The sequence below is a fragment of the Sardina pilchardus genome, chromosome 15 (genome assembly GCF_963854185.1).
Source record: "Sardina pilchardus chromosome 15, fSarPil1.1, whole genome shotgun sequence".
Taxonomy (NCBI): Eukaryota; Metazoa; Chordata; class Actinopteri; order Clupeiformes; family Clupeidae; genus Sardina; species Sardina pilchardus.
In genome coordinates, this window is record NC_085008.1 from 29013493 (window position 1) to 29038012 (window position 24520).

Genomic DNA, 24520 nt, shown 5'->3' on the forward strand with positions numbered 1-24520 from the left:
AAAAAAAAAAGCATGGTTTCAGATGGCAGACGGTTCAGTTCCACAACACAGAAATCAGTACTTGTTAATTAGACTGTGGGTTGGCGCCAAATGACAAGTGGAACAAAACACCTCATCCATTAAACATTTCCAGAGTCCTCTAGTGTTATCATGTGAAGTTGTTATGTTGAAAACAAGTGTAAAAAGTGCCCAAGTGGGTTGTTCTAGATGCTCATGACTGTTTGAGCTTGTAAATTATTTTTTTGTCGTAGTAGTATTCAGTGTGACACTTGAGATGCCTTTGCAGCCTTGCTGCTGCCCTTGACAGTCTGCAAATACCCTTGTCTTTGCAAATACTCACACATTCAGACACGGAGACCCACTTAGGCGCCTCAGGTTTCATTTTGACATCAAGTATGGGGGGATGCAATGTCAGTGCCGACTCTGTCTGAGCTTCCTTCCTGTGTCAGAGTAGGTAATTACATGCGGTGGGCATTTGGTGCTTAGTTCTGAGAATGACTGCCGTTTTCAGTCCTGTTCCTGTCAGACTCTGTCCCATCACCTGTGGTCTGTTTCAGTCAGTTGATACTCATAGGAAGCGTATAGGGGGTCGTTCTTCATCTTGATCTACTGACATGTCTGTCTCCAACATAGACATATCAGTTCTTCATCTGTACAAAATCTGGATCGTTGAGTCCAGTTTAAAAATGGGGGGCACACACAACCATAGAGAAATATAAAAAATAAGCATAAATACAGTTGTGCTCATAAGTTTATGAACCTATGCTAAAGTTGACTAAAAAGAGGAATAAACACACCGTTCACAATACCTAGAGATTTGGCATGGTTTAATTTCAGTTAGCCTAGCTGGTTTGATTTGCATTGAGAGATGATCTGACCCCATGTCAATCTCTAGTTATGGTGAAGACTAAATGATGACGTGGGCCTATTTTAATTCCAAAAGCCAAGGGAACTTTATCAGGATGCATAGTACCCTGGATCCATAACTAGGCCTCTAGGAATTTAATATAGGGTTTATTTAGGCTGCTTATGTCCCCTGTATTTTATGGAAGAACATTTATTCATTTCTGATACTATACTCATCACAATTCCAAAAAATGAATTTGTATTCCTCTTTTTAGTCAACTTTGGCATGGGTTCATAAACATCTGTGCACAACTGTATAGATCATTCGGATTAGCATCTGCTCAATTAATTAATGTAAATGGCTCACTAACTAATATTTTCTGATTGTAACACCTACACTACACGTCTTCACCCACTTCATTTCTTAAAGGTGTAGGTCTATCTGATGTTCCATGGCTTCTTGTGTGGGACTATGGAAACAGGAGCCCCCACGACCTCCCCCGGCATTCACCAGACATAACAGTCCCCAGGGCAGAGGAGGAAGTGACCACTGTACTATAGTGATGATGGTCAAACATATGCACCCCCTCACAGCAAAATACGTTTACATATATACATATATATATATATACAGTATATATAATGTTAAGCTTTATTGCAGACACAGATCCATATCATACACATACACAATAAATAGTATAATTTAATTTATAACAGTTAGTTAGTTTCATTTATAACATGGGTAATAGTCCACACCACTCTCATGAAATGTGTGGTAATAACTGACGGCTGTCAAATAGCCCACTTCAGAGAGACCAGTCATCATATTACTGGCTGTTGAGACCTAAAACAGGTTTCGAAAGGTTTGGCCTATTTACATGCACGCACATCTAATGTACGGCTAGACCTGAGGTGTGTTCACATTGGGACAGTCGTGGCAGCGCTCTATCACTCCAAACATATACACTAACAAAACCTTAAGAAAAGGAAAAAAGGTCGCACTTTGCATATAAACGTGTTTTTTATTGTTGCACAGACGCGTTTCGGCTTAGCGCCTTCCTCGGACCTGCAACCTTTTTTCCTTTTCTTAGTAAACATATAAGTTTGGTCTAGCACTCTCAAAGACAAACCAAGAGACTGAGTGAAGCCTGCTCCTACCATACAAACTAACAAAACCTTGCCACGCTCTGCATTTCACACTCTACACACAGGACTAGCTGTTAGCATAGGAGGGCAATAGTCGAAGAACAGTCTAAAATGTAAAGAATGAAAAACAAAACATAAAACACACAAGGTAATAGTGCATAAACGCATAAAGGGTCCATAGTTTATAAAGTAATAATCAAAAGACATTTAAAAAAAAAAGAATAATAATAATAATAACTGATTAATAGAATAATTACTAAGTGGTAGTGATACTAGCCAAGCACTCATGCAGCAGCACTGTATGGCTATTCTTAAAGTAGTCCCAAATGATGATGACCATTTAAAATGAGCATCGTAAGACTTGCTGGAGTGAACTATAGTGTAACTTGGGAAGGTTTTACCTTACCAGGTCATTTATGTTACACAGATCAAATTCACTAGTCAAATTGACCCACTACCAGAAGAGTGTAAGTTAGTGAGACTACCATGACATACTCTCTCTTCCCCACAGAGGGAGAGAGAGAGAGAGAGAGAGAGAGAGAGAAAGAGAAAAAAAGAAAGACCAAGCTGACATTCTGACTAAAACCACATTGCTGGAAACAAGCTACTAGCTACAGTCCTCTGTGTGCAGCCAGCAGCCAGTAGTGCTCTGGACATCCCCCCATCGACACCCACTCCCCCAAACCTCTTTATCACCTCCATCACCATGGAAACCACATCTACACCCGCTCCCCCAAACCTCTTTATCACCTTCATCACCATGGAAACCACTTCATCACCATGTCACCAGCTCCACTTCTTAGGAAAGTCTGACCATTCTTGCCTGGCACCTCTAATTGTGTGGTTGTACACCATACGTAATGGTTGGTACTCCAGTGCAGTTACCATGATGATAAATTGTTAGTTTTGTTTTCTGTATCTTTTAAGATTGAACATTAGTCTGGGGAGGCTGCGTTTTGTTTCTACTGCACTTCGCGTCGCTTAAGTTTCGTTGTCGTCACGTCACCGGCCAATGGTGTGCCAGGACTAGAGTATGGCCGTTTCTGATTGGAGCCAAAGGTTCTGGCAGTAAACAGAGGAGATCTGCTGGTTTCCAGCCTGAGCTGCCGGGCGAAATTCAAATTCCCCGGAAGTTCAGGCAGCTTCACCCAGCCTAGTAAATTGTTGCATGCAAGGTGGTTGCAACACAATATGCTGACATGAATAACAGGGCTGTAGTTAGACTGTGCTGTAATTGCAATTGCATTTGCACGTGGTTAATGCCAGTGGCTATCTTTCTGGACTACAGCAACTCTGCCTCCCTTTTTGGTATATAATGTCATCGTATTGGCCCTTGTTTTCAGCTGATGCTTACGGAACCTCAAGAGGCCTGTCCACACTTATAACTATAAAGATAATAAACCCGTCATTTCCCGACTATTAGCTGCGCCTTATAAATGTATTTTGCAACATTTCTTCAGCTATGAGGTTAATACAGGGGAGCAGTTAATATGGTGTTATTATGGTTTTGTTTTTTTTAACTTGCATAGAACACTGTCCTGCGGCTTACAATGCGGCTTATATGCGGGAAATTACTGTATACATTATATTGCAAAAGTATTGGGTCACTTGTCTTGAAGCGCACATGAGCTTAAGAGTAATTTTTAAAAAAGATCATAGTAAAACATAAAAAGAAAGCATAAATCAAGGTTAAATCATTTAAGAACAAAGAATAATTAACAAGAAAACATAAAAGACACAAGGTGGAATAATTAAAGGACATATAAAGAACTCCGTGCAGTTAGCAGAAAGCATCTGAGAACAGTTTGGTCTTAAAGATTTAAAACTGGCTGCAGTTGTTGGGACCTTTTTAATGTCACCCAGAAGTTGGTTCCAGAGCTGAGCTGCATAGCAGCTAAAAGCTGCTTCACCATGTTTAGGTCTAACAGCAGGTTTTATAAGCAGGTTTTTCTCCTGAGACCTGAGAGGACGAAGGTGTGTACTGTTGAAATATGTCTGATAGATATTTAGGTCCTGCTCCATTTATTTTATAAACAAGCTTTAAACTCAATTCTGTGACTTACTGGCTGCCAGTGCAGGACCTAAGAATTACATGATGAATTATGTTTTTGTGAGAACCCTAGTTGCTGCATTTTGAATCACCTGAAGCTGTTTGATAGTCTTTAGGCCTGTGAAAAGTCCATTGCCGTAAACAACCCTGCTAGAAATAAATGCATGAATGAGTTTTTCTTAATCATGTTTTGACATCAGCCCCCTAAGTTTGGCAATATTTTTGAGGTGGTAAAAAGCTGATTTAGTTATCACTTTCATGTGGCTGTTGAAATTTAGATCATTGTTGATTAATACACCAAGATGTTTAACAGTATCCTTTGCTTTCAATCCTTTTGTGTGAAGGAGAGTGGCCTTTTCTCCTTTTACCAAATATAATTACTTCAGTTTTTGTATGTGGCTCTGGACAGATCTGCAGAATAAACACCTCTACAATCAGCTCATACTGTATGTGTAGAATAGATCATGAAATATGAGGTGAAAAAATAACATGTCATTGATAACTAAAGAACAAAAAAGAATGGTCTGTTTCCGTTTCCATTTTTCTATGTTTTACCTCTCTTTGTCCGACTAAGTTATCCGTTTGCTGTAGTGACTCTCCATCAGCCATTGCACTGTAAAATGCACACTCTCAGTGTGAAGATTGAAATCTTTGCAGACGCAGATTCAAATTAGATGTGTAACAAAAGGGCTGGCTATGACACGTCCACTGAGACGGGAGTTTGACACATCGGGATGGTTTGAGGCAGCCGTGCGTACGTGTGGAAAACATGCAAAACAAGTCCTGTTTGTGCAAACCAGTGCAGTGGGTGGGCTGAGAGAGAAAGAGAGGAGAGACTGAGGCATCGTGAAACAGCCAGTGCTTGCTCTGCACAGATTTTTCCAACTGATGCCAAACAACTTCGTCAAAGATAATGTGATAGTAGTATTAATGGAGTGTTTTGTGCTTTTAGAAGCAAGTATTTAACATATTTTAAAATGTATTTTTGGGCGTTTTGCCTTTACTTGGACAGGACAGTGAGGTTTGACAGGATATGAGTGAGAGAGAAAGATAGGGTGAGTACTTGCACTGTTAGCTATTTGGGCTGTAAGCGCTGGTCAGACTGAGTACTCCTTCGATCAACGGAATCTATAGCGAGAGGGGTTGTTCAACTCATTGTCATGGTGAAAAAGATCCTGGTTTCAAATTAGTCCAGAATTACACTTTAAATGCCAAGTTAGTAAGAAAATGTAATGTACAAAAACAAAACAAGACACAAAACATATTTTTTTTGTCTTTGTCAACCAAATGTGTGGGGATATTACAAAATATTTAGGCTTATGATGCTTTTGAGAACCCCAACCCGAGAAATTGTCTGGAGTTAAGTCAGTGGAAGCTACTTCCAATAAAATAAAGATACAAATCTAATCTTTGCTGCTACACCACCCTATAAGACATCACAGCGCTGACCTAGTTAATGTCAGAGTTAGGTCTAGGCCTAGGAAAGTTGGTCTTGACTTGCTGTTGTAACTCATTTCTAATAGTAGTCCACCCAGTAATTGTATTCCTTTATCGATGCTTAATTAAAAGTTAACACATATTTCATGTGTAGTGATGACTCTAGTCTATCTAAGCTACAGGCTTCAACTTGACCAACATCCATATTCTTTGACGCACCCACACCCAATTCAAGTGAATCAGGTTGGTAGCTTACAGTAGGTCAGACCCACAGTCAGACCCACAGAGTCTGGTTTTCTACGGTCACGATTTTCTGGCGAAATTGGGCTACCACTACTACCACTTTGGGGCTTTTTAGGAAATCAAGCTATAACAAGGTTGCTATTTTGAAGCAAGGTTCCAAAAGTGGGTATGACACACATTTTTGGGGTAAACGTTAGCCCCCAGTATCACACACATTTTGACATCATGCTTGCCTATGTATATTATGTCAGTATATTGGATAATGACAATTTTTTTATGTTTTAAAAAAGCATTAGCAACAATAATAACTACGGTTGTAGTGGTATGAAAAGTGTAGGGTTTGTAACAAATTCTGTGTTCTGTGATATGGCTTGTGAACATATTGTGGCAGTCATTTTAGAACTACTTGGGTCATACACTCATGAGAATAGTCTTGATTGCCATCTCTTACTGTGGAGAGAAAGCAAAGGCAGTAGACGGGTGGTAGGAGAGTCAAATGTTTCTTTCGTCCCCGGCAGTGGCGCAACTGGCTGGGGCACCTGCACCGTACGCTGGCGACCCGGGTTCGATTCCCGCCCCGTGGTCCTTTCCAGATCCCACCCCGACTCTCTCCCACTCACTTCCTGTCATTCTCTCTACTGTCCTGTCCAAATAAAGGCATAAAAAAAGCCCAACAAATAATCTTTAAAAAAAAAAAAAAATGTTTCTTTCGTTCGGGGGCCTACTGGTTAGGGCTTCGGGCTTCTACAGTAACCGACGGGTTGCCCGTTCGATCCCCGACGAGTAGGTGGGTGGGGGGAGTAGTTGAACACTGCTTTCCCATACCCGCCATATCCACAGCTGAAGTGCCCTTGAGCAAGGCACCTAACCGCTCACTGCTCCACGAGCAAAGGCTGTTTCAAAGCAGCTCACTGCTCCGGGTTAGTGTGTGCTTCACCTCACTGTGTGTTTACTGTGTGCTGTGTGTGTTCACTAATTAAATGCACGGGATAAATGCAGAGACCAAAAGTATACTTAGCTGAGAAACGATGATTTACATGACTTACATTTCTGTGAAGTGAGGTGCTGCCATCCATGTAACTGTATGGCTTATGGCGCAGGCACAGTTCCTGCAGCACAGTCAACAACAACAGCAATACATTGCATAGCCTGGGTGTTCCCATCCTGCCTTGCGCAGTGATTTCATTCACGCTGCTAAGGCAGTCTGGACACTAACACCCAAATTTTCGCCTGATGTTGGTGACCAATCACAGAACATCCGAGAAGTTTCCGTTGCCTTCTTGCGTCTACATTCGACGCCAAAGATTTACATTGATGTCAATGGCAGCCCTTCGCGTTGCATATGAACACGCGGGGGCACCTTCGGCTTCCGATATTGACGCCAGGGGGCTTGGCATGCGTCCTCGTTCGACGAGTTGGGTGTGAGACCGTGTTGGATGAGCTACGCGCATTTGATAGACATCCGTGGCGCCCAATGAACGGATCTGGGCATTTTTTAAAATACGAGAAAATGAACGTCTGGTTGCCAGACCACGTCTCATTTGAGAAGTGGTAGGCGCTAGCCAGGCTATTCATATAGCGCTTTTCTAGACACTCAAATCACTTAGTGAGGAGGGAACATCACTAACCACGATCAATGTGTAGCGCCCACATGGGTGATGCATGGCAGCCATAGTGCGCTAAAATGCTCCCCACACAACAGCTTGAAGTGGAGAGAGACGGAGTGAATGAATGATTGTGAAATACAATCACATGAACATTTTCTTTACATTGTGACTATACTGCAAGCTCTCAGAAAAGTAGAGTTTAGTCTCTGAAGCAGATTCAGTTTAGACAGGAAAGATCTGACAGCTTGCAATGGGTGGGCTGCTGGATTAGAGTCAGAAGGTGACCTGCTTGTTCTCAAAGATTCTTGCAGCTGCAGATGCATGATGTGCTCATTTGGGGCTAAGTGGGAAAATGGGAGGATTACTGTAAGATGTCTGTGTTTAAGGAAATGTCTGCAGTGCTGGCCACTGTATGAAAGCACAAACAGCTCCATGTGGAAGCAACTCTCATCCTAATAAAGACAACATTTCTAGAACAAAAGCATAGAGGCTATGAGACTAAGACTACATCTGCATTGTAATATCCAGGCAAGAGAAGGCAGAATAATGCTCATCAGTTTGACATTTTATAAAAGAGATAATGTCTAGCTACCAGCACACTTAGGACAGTTCTAATCTCAACTGTGCACTCTCACACAGACACAAACATGCACACACAGAGACACACGGACACAGACACACACACCCACACACACAGACACAAACACACATGCACTTGTACACACACACACACACACACACACACACACACACACACGTACATGTACTGTACATGCACATACACAGAGAGAGAGAGAAACAGACACAGACACACTCACACACACCATGTAACCAACGGATATCTTATTTCACACCTTTACGGTTGTGTGTGACTGCCATACTGTATGCAAAAATGCTTTTATGTTTTGCATATGTCTGGTATCGAGCAGGTTTCACTGTAGAAATCATCATGTGTCAGTCATAGGTTATAGTAAGATATGTTTTACTAAGTTAAGCTAACGTTGTGCTTCTAACTTAGCCATAACCGGCTGATACTGTGTAAAACATTTTACAGTAATATGACAAACAAATGGGCTGTTTTGTTCTGACAAGCAGAGTGTCAGGTGGAGTGCTGTGGCTGGGTTCAGGGATGGGGTTATGTCATCATCAAAAATGCTGGCTATGCTGTCCACACGGCAAAAGTTAACTGGTGTTTTTTTTTTTTTTTTTTTTCTAAATCCACTTTGGAAACTGGCTTCAAAAAAGATCGTTTACAGGCTCCTAAAATTCCGGGGTCGTGTGGATTAATCAGGAAAAAGAAAATTCACTGGATTAAAAAACAATTGCATTTGCATTTGAAGGCACTTACTTGCAAAATTGAACACCAATCAGCCAGCTACAAAAAGCTCTCAGTTTAGCCATTGGAAATGGTGATGTGAATGGTATATTTCCCAGTGTTGTGTCATGTTTACTTGCGTGTACAGTTTTGGCACAATGAGCGAAGTTTTGCTAAATGTAATCAAGCAAGGTGTTTTATATAAAGTAGACTAGTGTGTTCCTCCTGATCTGAAAGTGTATGTGTTTCATTTTGTCACCAGAGTTACATTTTGACAAAGAATTGTTTGGTTTTGGTAGCAGAGTAGATACTGATAGTAGAGTTTCAATTTGACATAGATGTGAAAGGTATATTTCCTAGTGTTGTGTTATGTTTACTTGTGTGTAGAGTTTTGGCACAGTGAGCGAAGTTTTGCAAAATGTGTTCAAACAACGGGTAAAAACTGTAAATCACTAGGTTGGTTTTTGGACAGGAGGCGTTACATGCAAGACAGGAAATTCAATTTGAGGCAGCTATGTCATTTGCATTGTCTGCGGCATTGCTAATCATAGTTTTGTAACTTCTACAGTTTATTGGAACAGTTTAGGATGATCATTGCATGTATAAAGCATGGTCTGTTCTAGAAATTGTGGTTTTCGTTAGCCTGATATATTTGCTGACATGAGTTGACTGCAAGAGCTGAAAGATTGCTTTGATGATGTGTAGATGGAGTTCATGTGGTTAGGTTTCACACAGGTGATAGTATACGCCATGGGGAAGCTGCATACATCACCCTGCAAAGCCAAACTAGTCGCTTCTGTAAACTTTACAAAATTAAGTTATTGTGCTCACATGAACGGCCATAAACTAAGCTTTCCATTGATATGTATTGAGGGTATTACACAAACTATCGCTAAGATAACCGCATTCAAAGTTGACATGGTTCTCCTGTCACGATATGCCAGAAGAGGAGAAATCACCTTTTTAAGTGGCGAGGACATCGGGAATGACTGCAAATGTGTTGAATCTTCGCCGGGTTTAACAGTCAAAACATATGTTTTTGAGTTCACGATATGAAACTGTAGACTGTATACTGTCGAATTATGCGAAAACGGGAAATTCAAAATTTTAACCCGGAAGTTTGTTTTTGTGCACAAAGCGACTGATTTGGCTTTGAAGGGTCACACATGAGCCTTAGGGTGGGCCTTGACCTTGGCCTGTACTTACAATGTGTGAAGGTAGCACTAGGAGCAGTTGATGATGTCTGTGCCATCCTTTTTCAGTGTGAGTTATATGTGCCCGATTTTTCTGCATTTGTTTAAATTCTTCTGGATAGGGCCATCTCTAGGCTTTTCCCCTGAAATCGCACTGTTCCTATAGGCAACTGGTCCCACCCAGTTTGTCCTACCATCAAATGCCTGACAGGGCCTTTCTTCTTTGGAAAGTTGAGGCCCTGTACTTTTTTAGGAAATAATCAGAATAATTGTGTGATACTGTGTTATAGAGGCTAGAATATTTTTTCTTTCTGCCAGATAACAAGCATCTCTGAACTGACCACATATCAGTCCTATAGGTCACTTGTATGGACTGAGCAACAACTGAGCCCCAGCACCAGGTCTTGTGAAGCTGTGTGCAAATGTAGATCAATATAGCATGAAATTTGAGTGCTGTAGTGTAGACCATTATTTGCCGTGGTATGCTCAAGCGTTTTTAAAATTCCCCATGGAAACTCCCCATTAGGACTTGCTTGAATGTCCCCCTGGGGATCAATAAAGTACTGTATCTATCTATCTATCTTTTGGCTATCCAAAATGCATACTGACAATCAAATGTTTACTGCACATGAAGCCCTTTGTGTTGAAGCATAATCTTGGTCTCAAATGAAAGGTAACACTCTGAGGTTTCTTGTAGACTATTTGGATCGTATGTCAGGTGTTCTGAATGACTACACAAAAATTCATAGTTTCATAGTATTGATATTATGGCTAGCTCAGGCGTCTACTTTTTCTCAGATACATCCTCTTTTTAGGACTTTAAAACTTGCCTGGCTAGGATTGCAGTGTGCCAAAGTTTCAAATCTTCATTTCTGTCCTCACATTGCATTTATACAATTAAGGAGTATACAGTATTTGCACATCACTCAAATAAAATAATTGATTCAACGTGAATAATTTAAATATTATATGTATGTTGATATCAAAAAGTTGCACACTATTAAACTACGATGTGACTTTGTTGCCGTCATATCCCGCAAACATGCTGTTGGCTATAAAACCAAAAAATGTTCCAATGGAAATGAACAGTAAACGCAGTGACTCATCGCTGGTGAAAAGGGGATTGCAGGGGCTACTGATTACTATCAGACGTCTGAGGATTCAGAAGAAATATAACATCACACTCCGCTCCAGACCCTGATTCACACCTAAGTCCACTTCCTTGCGTCATGACCTTTCAGACAAATAACCACAAATGAACCTTTTCCCATGCAATCTCTCACAAATCCATCCATTCAAAAATGCTTATCAACAGTTTCAGGGTGTCTTTTGAGCCTCTGTTATTTCTGTTATGTTAAGCTTTAAGCATTTGTGTGTGTGTGTGTGTGTGTGTGTGTGTGTGTGTGTGTGAGCGTGCATGCGTGCGTGTCCTGTATTTGCAAGGGCCTCTTTAGCTGATGACTTTGAGCACAACCACATTTTTGCCATTTGGATGTTTTCAGTTAAATCTCACAAGGTGCTTGATTAGAGGATGCAGTTCCATAGACACTGAGTCCCACCTGAACCAGACAGACACTGCTTTTTGTTTTCTGTCACTGACAACATATAGTAATGGTAGCCTATTTCAAATGACATGTTTCAATTGGATCCTGATTGATATGTTGAACGTGTGAGGCTACGCGCGCGCCCACATCTCTTTGGTCTGTCCAGTCCCTCCTGTCCAGTTGGGTGTTTGTAATTAAGCTTTTGAACTTTGGCGTTTCTATTCTGGCACACTCTCTATAAGCATTGGAAGCTAAGACATGGTTTTGGAACTGTTTAAGGTTTATGGTCCCATATGGTTTATGGGATTTGGCAGTTGGGCAAAGTGGGATTCTGTGAAGTAGCCCTGTCATTCTTACAGAATAGACAAATCAGGCATAGTTAGAGAGTAACAGCTTGTTCTTTACTGCTCGAGAGTTACAACAACTTTGGCTGTTAACTATTTAGGTGTTAGTACTCCATGAGAGGGACAATCGAGCCCTATGGTCGGCCATTTTGGTCCTGAAGGGAAAGGATATATTGTGCGTGCACAGTTTGGGTCTACTTCAAGAATCTTCACAGAGTGCTCCTATTCACTGGGTGCTTGACTTGTAATCATTCTATATTGTTTGTTTTATGTGTTTTAATTATTACTTTTTAAATGCTTTTAAACTATTGCCATTTTCATGTGTTTTAATTACTATTTCTTAAATACTTTTAAACTATTGCCATTCTATGCTTTAATGTAGTATTATTGTGTGTGTTTTATATAGAACTACAGTACATATATACAGTATAGCCTTCAGTATGAAACCTGTGTTGTGAGGAACTACCACGGTCCAGCCCTGCACACGCCCGGACTCAAACCCGCGTAACAGCAGCACCTCGGATCGGGAGTCGAACGCGCTAACCAAAGCCATCGATATCTCAAAGTTGCGACAGCCGTTGACTTCCATGTTAAAGCCAGTTTAGAGCGGTCACGTGGTTAGTGGTTAGCCTCAGTAGTTCCTTTGGTCCCTGGTTTACTACGGGATTGACAGCAGCGATCGCATTAATATTTACGGTAAATACTCAATGAAAATTACTATAAACTGCATTTCCACATACATATATTACTCACTGAAAATGCATTATTATGCACACGACCATAGCCTAAGTCATGTAGAAAAGTCTTATTATAACACCTGAGATATTCATTCATTCTCCCATTGAAAGGAACTACTGAACGACCATGACATACCGGATGTGCCGCCATTGTTTGTACACGGGAGTCAATGGTAGTGTCGCAACTTTGAGATATCGATGGCTTTGGCGCTAACAATCCAGCTAAAAGCCCAGGCCTCTTCTCTTGAGGCGTCGGGGAGTGAGGTTTACTAACATTCTACACGCACAGCTACAGTAACTAGCTGACATCCGTTACATAGCCTATATAGCCTATTATTCTTTCATTTTTAAATCATTCTTTGACTATTCCCTTCTGTGCTTCATTAGCCATTTCTGTTTGCTTGCGTTTAATGTACAGCACATTGAATGTCCTCTGCATGAAATGGGCTATAAATAAAGTTGACGACCTGACTTGACCTTACTTACTGTCAGGTACAGTAGGATTCAAACCAGTCAAGAGCTTTCCTAGAAATTCCTGGCTCAAGAATCTCATCTGTGAAGAAAATTATTCTGGATATGTCATCATATTGCCAGCAAAATGAGCTGTGGTCCACAACAAATGGATATTCTGCTAATGTAGAGTTTTGCAAATGTGAAACCAAAATGTAGGTTGAGAATTGATGCAACAGCACCATCTTCTGGCTAGTTCGCAGACTCATTAATAGTCCTTGAACCATTATTTAAATCAGCAGTACTAAGGAAGATTTGCTCTTGGGGTCCCCCTACGGTTGAAAAATGCAGTTATAGACAAGCTAAATATGTGTCTTTTGCAACATACTGTAGGGACCTGCTTCCGCCATATGTAGGCCTGAAAACAGTGCACGTCTATTTTGCGTTGGAAAAAACTTGTAGAGACAGCTGAATCAGTATTCAGAGCATGTAGAGCATTCTGAGCATTATAAGCACAGTTTCTGCTTTACACTCCAATTGCAGTTCTAAAACACACTATTTTCATGAAGAAAATCTCTTGTTTTCACAAAGAACACAGTGCCATTCAAATGCACACTGACTCATCACATGGGCAAACACCTAGCAATCAGTGCTTTAGTATACAGTAGTGAGAGGGAGAGTAGATGAGGAGGACAGGGAGGATGATGAGATATTTCAAAATATTGATAGGGTAAGCGTATCAACTCACTGTATCAGCTTATCTACTGTTTGTAGTACTGTTTGTAGTGTAACCTACTGTTAGTCATTATGATGAATGGAGAAGACGTGCTAGTGTCTTACATTGAGCACATCAGTGTTCAACGGGTTCATAATAAATGTCTAGTCATATTTCAATTTCAATTTCAATTGAAGTTCACTTATAGAGCACCAAAACACATGTCTCATGGCACAGAGTGTTGAACATTGAAGAGGGCCCATGAGTAACAGGGGCAAGGAAAAACTCCCTAGAATTGGAGATACATATGTGATGTCACGAGAGGCTGTGTCCTGGAGGGGCGCTACTGTACGTTCCCTTGAGGTGGCTGCTCCCTCAACCAGCTGTAGCTCCATCTGCTGGTGGAATCGGGAGTGCCACCTCTCAACCCGTGACTCGTTAACGCACCTGAGGCTGATCTGTGCCTGATCACTGGAAGGGCTTTTTAAGCAGCTGAGGCACAGTTAGTGGCAGAGTCAGGTTTGGGAGACAAGCTCCTGGTTGTCCTCGCAAGGAGCGAAGATTGGAAGCCACAAAGCTGGAACTAACTGGAACTTATTGCCTGACGTCTGGTCTGGTGAAGGCACTGCTGGATCGGCCACGGGCTACAACGCTGGTGAAAGTAAGACTTAACCTTTCTGAAGGATACATTGTCCTCAACAAGGATACAACTTTGCAGGACTTTGCAGCTGGAGGGACTTGGTTTGAGTTTTGATGAAAAGCAACTGCTACCTTAGTTAAACATTTTGAAGTTTGAATACCTTTCTGTTAATTCCCCTGAACTGCATTAAAACCTTGATTGTACTCCAATCTGCTGTCCTCGCACTACTTGAGCTGTCCCGTGGAGAGCGTGTAGCCTCTCGTTATATCACAATATACAGTAGGAAGAAACCTTGGACAGAGCCACAACTCAAGGGCCCAACCCATAGGGTCAGTTACAGTACAGTAGGTCATTTGTAGTATCAGAAAGATCAAATAGTCCAGTGCAGGGAATAAATTTGTCATAGGGATAAGTCATTTTCGGGAAAGTAAAGGGTTGCTAGGATGCGTGGGCCAGGGATCCGGGCAGGGGGACCACATCAGGCAACGGTAGGGCAGTCATAGGGACCATGAGATGGTGTGTGTGTGTGTGTCTTTTGAGAACAAAAGACCATTTTTAGGAGAAATTACATTGTTGCTTTTTTAAATATTTTTTGGGGCTTTTTTGCCTTTATTTGTATAGGACAGTGAAGGGAGAGACAGGAAGCAAGTGTGAGAGAGAGATGGGGTGGGATTGGGAAATGACCGCAGGCCGGACTCGAACTTGGGTCCCCGTGGGCACAACAAAGTTTCACTTTGCAGGAGAATTGAGGGGTTTTGCCCATTGTGTGTTTGTTTTTGGATTTGTGTGTAAGTTCTGAGAGTATGAGTCATGCTTTCAGAAAATGTGTGTAAACAATTGAGAAAAACTGTAACACCCGGAACTCCCAAAGATGGCAGTGTCACTCCTTCAGGAAATACGCCAGGCCTTAGTTCTCAGTTACAGGTGGTTTATTTTTCTTTCTTTAATTGGTCTCTGTCCACCGTCATCGAACTGTTAGAGTTCAGTAATAAATACAATACATTCACTCAGTTAAAAGGTAATAATAAAACATACTCAATCACATATTCAGCAATAAAGTCCACATACTCTCACACAAACCCCAAAGTCCTGCGACAAAAAGCTTAAAAAGTCCAGTGTGAAAAAGACTTAAGAGTCATTGCACGAGAAAACAGGCATAACCAGCAGGAGGTCAGGCGGGGGTCAGGCGGTGGTCAGGCGGGGGTCGGCCAAATCGGCTCATACTTTGCATATGTGATAAGTATGTGGAACTATGAACAGCCATACTTAAGACCCTCCTGCTGTTTTTTGTTATGGAGTTGCCATTTCTACCCTGATTGTCCTGATAAAGATATGAACATAAGCTTTATATTTCCATAGAGCCTAGGTGGCATAGGTAGCAAGACCAAAAGGTGCACTGGGGGGTTATCTACACCACTGAAAGCAGAATTTTCATCCCTCTAAATTTCTAAATTTCTAAACTCTATACACGCTGTGATTGGCCTGTCCGTTTCTCCGTTTCTCAGCTCCTAAACTCAATGGAGCGTAGCTAGACTGCCCCGCCAATTACATTTGCTGCCACTAGGGGCGTCTAGATTTCTAGGCTAGCTTCTCCCATTATGCTTGGATATATGCTGCCCCCGAATCCCTCCATGGCTGGAGGTTGCCAGGCTTGGCGGAATGATGCTGTTTCTCCCATTATGCTTGGGAGGATTTAGTCTAGAGCTTCTTCCACTAACTTGTAGCTGGAGGAAAGACAGGTGTGGTCTGTTTTGGGGGGAATAGAGTTCCTCTCCCAGTTTAAAACTGGAACGGTAGCCCCCTGAGAATGCTGCTGTTCCCTGTCTTGGCTTTCCATGGAGCTCATGGAAAGACAGGGAATTTTCTCTGAACAGAGCCATACCGCCAAATACAAATAAAGTTGGTTCTAAAAATAATTCTGTCTTGTGTATTTTTGACTTAAAGGTTGGGTACGGAATTAGCTAAACGGACGGCAGAGTTTGAACATATACAACCTCAAGTCCCGCCCTCCATGCACGAGCGACAATTCAAATGCGCAGCGCGAGAGCGAGCCAGGCTAAATGAAATGCCATCCTGGCGTCTACAGCGCTATGAGCTCTAGTCTCCATACAATCACTCACATCAACTTCCCCAATTACATTCTTTAGGCTATTCACCTCCAAAGGGTTGTAGTACATATGGTTCAGTAGCCATAGGTGTGTATATTTGAACAGAATCTGGTTTGTTCTTACCAGGGCGATTATCTCCTGAAATATCCGAGTTTAGTGCTGCCCCGTTGGTTCGCCTATTCCACCGTAGCTCCAAGCTGTTAAGTTTCGATTTCATGTTTACAGCACTCTTCGTGTCATGGTAAAATGTAATTTTTGCTACATAGCTTATTTATTGCGTGGGTGATTGAGTTTCCGTAGGTATCCGCTGCCTTAGTTAGTTTGTATAGAAATGAAGTGACACAACAAGAGGGGAACATGGACGTGCAGCAGCAGGCAGTTGGTTTCGTTTCAGCACTGACTCGCGGTCACCAGCTTTCGAAAGGGTCGCGCGCGGTGGGGAGGGGGAGTAGGAAGAGGAGTAAGACGTTAGATTGACGATCGAGCTGTGAAATGATGGTATGGGGTGAGGAATTCTATTGGCTGGAGTTTTTCGAGCCCTGCCCGTTCCGCAGATGATTGACGTGTTTAATTTCCATTTCAGTGCTTCCAACTTAGTGGCTATAAGTGGGTTAGGAATAGGATTTCAAGTGATTTTGCAAAAATGGCCAAAAAAGCTCATTCCATACCCTACCTTTAAGTGGTCCTGACAGAAATGGCAATTTAGTCGTTTTCAACCATGAATTGTTGGATTTTTGAGGGTCTCTGAGAGGGGTCCCAGAACTCCATAACAAGACAAAGCTGGTGGGTTTTAAGTATATGGCTGTTCATAGCTCCACATACTTATCACATATACAAAGTATGAGCCGATTTGGCCGACCCCCATCTTCCGACCTCTGCCTGGTTTTCTCATGCGATGACTCATAAACGACGCGGAATGCCGACATGACCACGAGTTATCTGATGCACGGCACTCGGCCGTCCAGGTGAGCTGTGCACACTTTCAAACGTCCGTGTGGAACATGTACTAAATTGGCCCTTAGGCCTATCAGATGATGCAACACACACAAAAGGTAAACCAAAAGATACACACAACATAATATCGCAAATCAAAACAACAATAAACCAAAATCATACATAACAAATTAACTTTGGCAGTTACAGGCAGCTTGAGGTCCTTTTTGTAGGCGAACTTCAGAGGTCTATGGGGGGCGGGGACGGGCTGATGAACACTGTTAACGTGCACTTATTTCTGTGAATCAACCACCGCGTGGTCTATTATAAATATTTATTTCTATAAGAATGTTTGTTTTCGTAAAAACATTTGTTGCAAAAGTGTTAGTTGATTACTGCAGAAATTCTTCTTTTCTGTTTCACAGAAGACTGAGAAAATTACAAATATAGAAACACAAAGACTGCAGTGTTTTATATAAAACATATGTGTGTGGCTGTTGATTTGAAAGAGTAATTTAATCGGTGCATAGAAAGGATTATTGAGTTTTGATTGCAGTGTTTCATTTCGCCATGTGAGTTGTTTATCTCCAAGTGCTGTGTATTATTTGGCTGTGTGAGTTTTAGCATAATGAGTCAACTGTGTGTATGATCAATTAGGCAAAAACTGTAATGCAACTGAAAAAAAACCAAGAGATGAGAGTATGGAAAACTCTCTGTCTTCTCTGTGAGCTGGGCGGGTCGCCTGTACACACTCACTGCCTGCCCGCCTCTCTTCCCACCCCCCCCCCCCCCCCCCTCACATCAACTTCCCCAATTACATTCTTTAGGCTATTCACCTCCAAAGGGTTGTAGTACATATGGTTCAGTAGCCATAGGTGTGTATATTTGAACAGAATCTGGTTTGTTCTTACCAGGGCGATTATCTCCTGAAATATCCGAGTTTAGTGCTGCCCCGTTGGTTCGCCTATTCCACCGTAGCTCCAAGCTGTTAAGTTTCGATTTCATGTTTACAGCACTCTTCGTGTCATGGTAAAATGTAATTTTTGCTACATAGCTTATTTATTGCGTGGGTGATTGAGTTTCCGTAGGTATCCGCTGCCTTAGTTAGTTTGTATAGAAATGAAGTGACACAACAAGAGGGGAACATGGACGTGCAGCAGCAGGCAGTTGGTTTCGTTTCAGCACTGACTCGCGGTCACCAGCTTTCGAAAGGGTCGCGCGCGGTGGGGAGGGGGAGTAGGAAGAGGAGTAAGACGTTAGATTGACGATCGAGCTGTGAAATGATGGTATGGGGTGAGGAATTCTATTGGCTGGAGTTTTTCGAGCCCTGCCCGTTCCGCAGATGATTGACGTGTTTAATTTCCATTTCAGTGCTTCCAACTTAGTGGCTATAAGTGGGTTAGGAATAGGATTTCAAGTGATTTTGCAAAAATGGCCAAAAAAGCTCATTCCATACCCTACCTTTAAGTGGTCCTGACAGAAATGGCAATTTAGTCGTTTTCAACCATGAATTGTTGGATTTTTGAGGGTCTCTGAGAGGGGTCCCAGAACTCCATAACAAGACAAAGCTGGTGGGTTTTAAGTATATGGCTGTTCATAGCTCCACATACTTATCACATATACAAAGTATGAGCCGATTTGGCCGACCCCCATCTTCCGACCTCTGCCTGGTTTTCTCATGCGATGACTCATAAACGACGCGGAATGCCGACATGACCACGAGTTATCTGATGCACGGCACTCGGCCGTCCAGGTGAGCTGTGCACACTTTCAAACGTCCGTGTGGAACATGTACTAAATTGGCCCTTAGGCCTATCAGATGATGCAACACACACAAAAGGTAAACCAAAAGATACACACAACATAATATCGCAAATCAAAACAACAATAAACCAAAATCATACATAACAAATTAACTTTGGCAGTTACAGGCAGCTTGAGGTCCTTTTTGTAGGCGAACTTCAGAGGTCTATGGGGGGCGGGGACGGGCTGATGAACACTGTTAACGTGCACTTATTTCTGTGAATCAACCACCGCGTGGTCTATTATAAATATTTATTTCTATAAGAATGTTTGTTTTCGTAAAAACATTTGTTGCAAAAGTGTTAGTTGATTACTGCAGAAATTCTTCTTTTCTGTTTCACAGAAGACTGAGAAAATTACAAATATAGAAACACAAAGACTGCAGTGTTTTATATAAAACATATGTGTGTGGCTGTTGATTTGAAAGAGTAATTTAATCGGTGCATAGAAAGGATTATTGAGTTTTGATTGCAGTGTTTCATTTCGCCATGTGAGTTGTTTATCTCCAAGTGCTGTGTATTATTTGGCTGTGTGAGTTTTAGCATAATGAGTCAACTGTGTGTATGATCAATTAGGCAAAAACTGTAATGCAACTGAAAAAAAACCAAGAGATGAGAGTATGGAAAACTCTCTGTCTTCTCTGTGAGCTGGGCGGGTCGCCTGTACACACTCACTGCCTGCCCGCCTCTCTTCCCACCCCCCCCCCCCCCCCCTAACCCCCCCGTGTTGGTGCCCAGTATATTAACGCTATAGCCGTGAAGGCATTCCTTACATTCACAACGTCCTGGACAAGGGTTGCTCTGGAGAGGTAAAAGAAGACAAGAGAAATGGACGGGGTTCAGAGTCGCACCAGTGTGCCAACACATCTTGCTTTTTCCATCTTCAACACTCTCTGCTGTTGCCTTCCTCTTGGTATTGCGGCCATCGTCTACTCGTGTAGAGTAAGTAACTGTTTACTTGCTCTGTGTGAAATCCAGTGGCCCATGGCTTGCAGTAATGTAGATGTTGTGATATTTGTTGAAAACTCAACTGTAGGTGGACAATGCCATCGCCACGGGAGACGGGGCCAGAGCTCTGGAGTCATCACGGACCGCCAAGAACCTGAACATCGCCGGACTCGTCATTGGAATAATAATTATTATTATTTGTATTATTTATCAAATTAACACACGTAGCTAAGGGGCCTTTGGACTTTGTGATGTTTCATTTGCCTCTGTCCTATGTACCTCCTGCTTCAAATGTAATACTGTCCTGCTTTCTTACCCGCTACGAAACGTTACAAGCAAATGGGAACCAGCTGCTTAGACCTTAATGTCCGTAATATAGACAAAACCTGACCTGCAAACAATTACCAATTATTGCAAACAATTATTGTACAAGTACAATTTTACTCCTAGCTATTACAAACCCAAAAGCTGTTCTGTACTCCGACAATATGTTACATTAACCATCTATAGGCCTACTGCATGAAATAAATGATGTATGTCCTGTTGTTCTTGATTGTTGTTGTCATTGGGTTGTATAACTGTACAGGGTTGTATAACTGTTGAGGCTCTGACATTCAGTTAACTCCAACACCCAGCAACTTAGAGTTAGATACCAATTCCATCAGGAAACGCCAGTTTTGTGAGCAGTGCATGCAAGAAACAGGTCATTATTTTCAGTTTCCCATGTGGGGATATTGACCAGTCCTCATGTCAGGCCTGGATACGGCATTCCAGAAGATATTTTCCCTGGTGCCTTGGACTGGACGACATTGCATTGCACCCCTCAGGGTGACAAAGACCATGGTAACCCCTCACTCCCTCTCCTCCCTCTCCTCCCTCTCCCCTCCCCCCATCATCACCGTAGATCAAGTTAGAAAAACAATGGCAACATGCTATCCATGTGGGGCTACTTGCCCAACAAGTTTCGTGCATCCCGGGAATCCTTGATGGAAAATCTTGCACAAAAAACCCCCCGGACTAATCCTATATGACCACCGCTTTGCTGCAGCGGTCATAATAACAGAAAGAAAACACTTTACTGCAAACAAAGAAAATCATCATGGCATCATCATCAATTGTGGGCTCATGCACGGATCCCAGCGTTGACGTCCTCCCCCAGAGAGAAGGCAGTTGCTCTAGGAGAGCAGGGCAGGATGGTAGAAGGTCCTTAACCTAGTAGCAGGACCAGTATCTGCTCCTTTGTGCAAGGAGGAACAGTAGGAGCCCTGCTAGAGCCTTACAGAATGACCTCTAGCAGGTCACTGGTGTGAATATCTCTGGCCACACTGCCAGAAACAGACTTCATGAAGTTGACCTGAGGGCCCGATGGCCTCTAGAGGGACCTGTGCTCACTATATGTGCTATAGGCAAGTCGTCATGATCATCCATCCATTCATGCCCAACTTTAGAGGTGGGGAATTTTCAAGTCACACCTGACCCCACCAACCAGTGGCGGTTTTAGGTACGGGCGAACCGGGCGGTCGCCCGGTTCGCCCGTATGGGGCGGCACGAGCGCTTAGCCCTATGAGCCCGACTGACGCAAAGTGCGTCAAAAAACACATCCATTCTTATCTGTTACATTGCTCCACGATTATTAGTCGCAGTGAGATGAGAAGAGCAGAAGCGGGGCTTTCCAACGAGACTAGGTACTTGTCTGTACGATCAAGTATGAAAATTAAAAAAAAAACATGATGTTAAATCAAAGTATGCTACTGTATTTATAGTCTATATTGCTCTGCGTTCACCCGCGCATCCAGCACTCTCACTTGAATTACGACACCGGCATCGCACAAACATGCCACGCATATCAAATGAAAGAGAAGAAACGGAGATTTCCATTGATACCAAATACATCGATCCTTTTGTGTTCTAAAAACACAAACAAATAATAATGTCATATAGCTTAGGCTACCATCAGTCAGAAAGATATGGCACGCATGGCAGATGAAAGAGGAGAGCTAGAGCTAGAGCTAACCTGAGATACCAAGTACAACCTTCTAGGCCATACAACAGACGAAGTGACAGCAAAATGATCACTTCATTTAGCTCCACTTACCCCATGTTTTTGTGTGGCATAATAGCCTATGTTCATAATCCAACGTTATCATGTGTTTCTCTATGGCAAGGCACGTCCATAATACGGTTTTGAGATCCTAGCAAACTCCATATATGATCCAATTCAAGACTCATATTGCATCCACATTTGTTTGCCTTTATTTTAGAATTGGCTGTTGTTGCTTTAAAATGACATTTATAGTGTCTCAATAAATAAAAAAAAATACTGTTTGGAAAAAAAAAACTTTTTAGGGGCACTCGTGGGGGATCTCGCCCGGGGAGTAATTCAGTCTAGAACCGCCGCTGCTCATATTGCATCCACCTTTGTTTGCCTTTACTTTGTTCATTGCAATGCAGTAAAAAAAATATTATAGAGATTCGTCATGTGTGCACGTCATGTGTGCTACCACGCAGAATTGCCTCATTGTCATTTGGGAGTGCTGTAAGCAGTCTTTTTCCATGATTGTAAGTTATATATTTGCCACTTTATGTGAACATAGTGAATATTTGTTAGTTGTAATATTCGTTATATTGTGAATATTGTTCTCTGTTCTGCTTATTTGTGCAGAATTGCCTGTTGTTGCTTCAAAATTACATTTATAGTGTCTCACTAGCCTATACATTTTTCAGGGGCGCTCGTGGGGGATCTCGCCTGGGGAGTAATTCAGTCTAGAACCGCCGCTGCCATCAACCCAGCAAAATGGTATAGCATTAAAATATCAAATGTCACATTTTGATTCTAAGTTGTATTTGCCACCTTCATGTTGCTCCCCATCTGCTCCTACTACTGTACAGTATATCAGCATTGTCCAACCCACCCTATCATACTGTTCCATCTGCTCCTACTACTGTACAGTATATCAGCATTGTCCAACCCACCCTATCATACTGTTCCATCTGCTCCTACTACTGTACAATAGATCAGCATTGTCCAACCCACCCTATCATACTGTTCCACATGCTTCTTTAACAAAAAAAAAACGTAGCAAACTCACTCAGGTAATGGCACCAAAATAATAGGTCTGCATCCCTCGAATTTGCAAGAATTAAACAACAAGGGCCGCGTTTCCCAAATTCGTTAAGAAGCTCTTACTGTAAGTGCTAAGAACTTCTTAGGAGCGCTCTAAGACATTCTTAGCACTTACAGTAAGAGCTTCTTAAAGGAATAGTTTGGAATTTTGGACATAGGACCTCATTTCCAACTTAGTCGGGGTGATATAGGTCGGTGGAGACCATTTTCAGTGAATTTCTGCCCTTCCTTGAGGTGCAGCGTTCATCTCGTGCTAATCAGGTGCCGAGATAACGCAAGTCAACGGTAACATCCAGCCTGCCACTGAAAACACTCCACAGAACACCCGAAACAAATCAATTATAACGTCAGACAATCGATGCACATGCCTGTGTTGATAGAACAATGTTAGAAATAAAACTAACCTTGCATTGTATTGCAATAGCCTACTTTGTTCCCTGTATGGCAGTGACGGATATTGAGAAAGTAGTCCCTCAAAATGCAATAAAAAATTGAGTTGCAAGGTTAGTTTTATTTCTAAAATGATTCTATCAACACGGACATGTATAACGATAGTCTGACGTTTTAATTTACTTGTCTCCGGTGTGCTGTGGAGTGAGTAAGACTGTTTTGGATGTTACCGTTGAAATGTGTTAGCTCAGAACCAGCGTTAGCAAAGGGGAACGCTGCAACTGAAGGAAGGGGTTAAACGCGATAAAAAAAAACTGTCTTCACCGACCTATATCACCTCGGCAAAGTTGGAAATGAAGTCCTATGTCCAAAATTCCGAACTATTCCTTTAATGAATCTGGGAAACGCAGCCAATGCCATCTTGGGGAATTTCCCCTTGGGGATCAATAAAGTATCTATCTATCTATCTATCTATTACACATATCGCTCATGCAATATCCCTGGACATTACTCCACTCAACCGCTACTTCCCACTATACCCTCAGGCAGGATGTAAATGTCTGTGTCAATGTATATAGTGTATGAAATATGTGTGTGCCATCCCCTATGTCTTCGACCATGTATGTGCCATAGGCCTGTAACCATGTAGTGTTGGAAAATGTAAAAAAGAATTTCCCTAAGGGGACAACAAATAAACTAACTAACTGATCGCAGTCCCTTGAAATCAATCTTGTTTTAATTCATATAGGGTTTTTTTATGATTCCTATGTTTGTGTGTAGCTACCTTGTTTTGACTGTATGAGTTTCCTTGTCAAAAAAGAATCACACTTAAGAGGACACACACACACACACACACACACGCACACACACACACACACGCACACACACACACACACACACACACACACACACACACACACACAAACTGGTCTGTGTGTGTGACAGCAA

The 24520-nt window shown here is 42.1% G+C and overlaps 1 protein-coding gene across 1 annotated transcript in view; it reads right to left on the bottom strand.

Annotated features, from left to right (window-relative positions):
• The window catches only part of LOC134101728 (dimethylaniline monooxygenase [N-oxide-forming] 2-like), a 290189-nt gene that overhangs the window by 200755 nt on the left and 64914 nt on the right, over positions 1-24520 (bottom strand). The window lies entirely within an intron of this gene.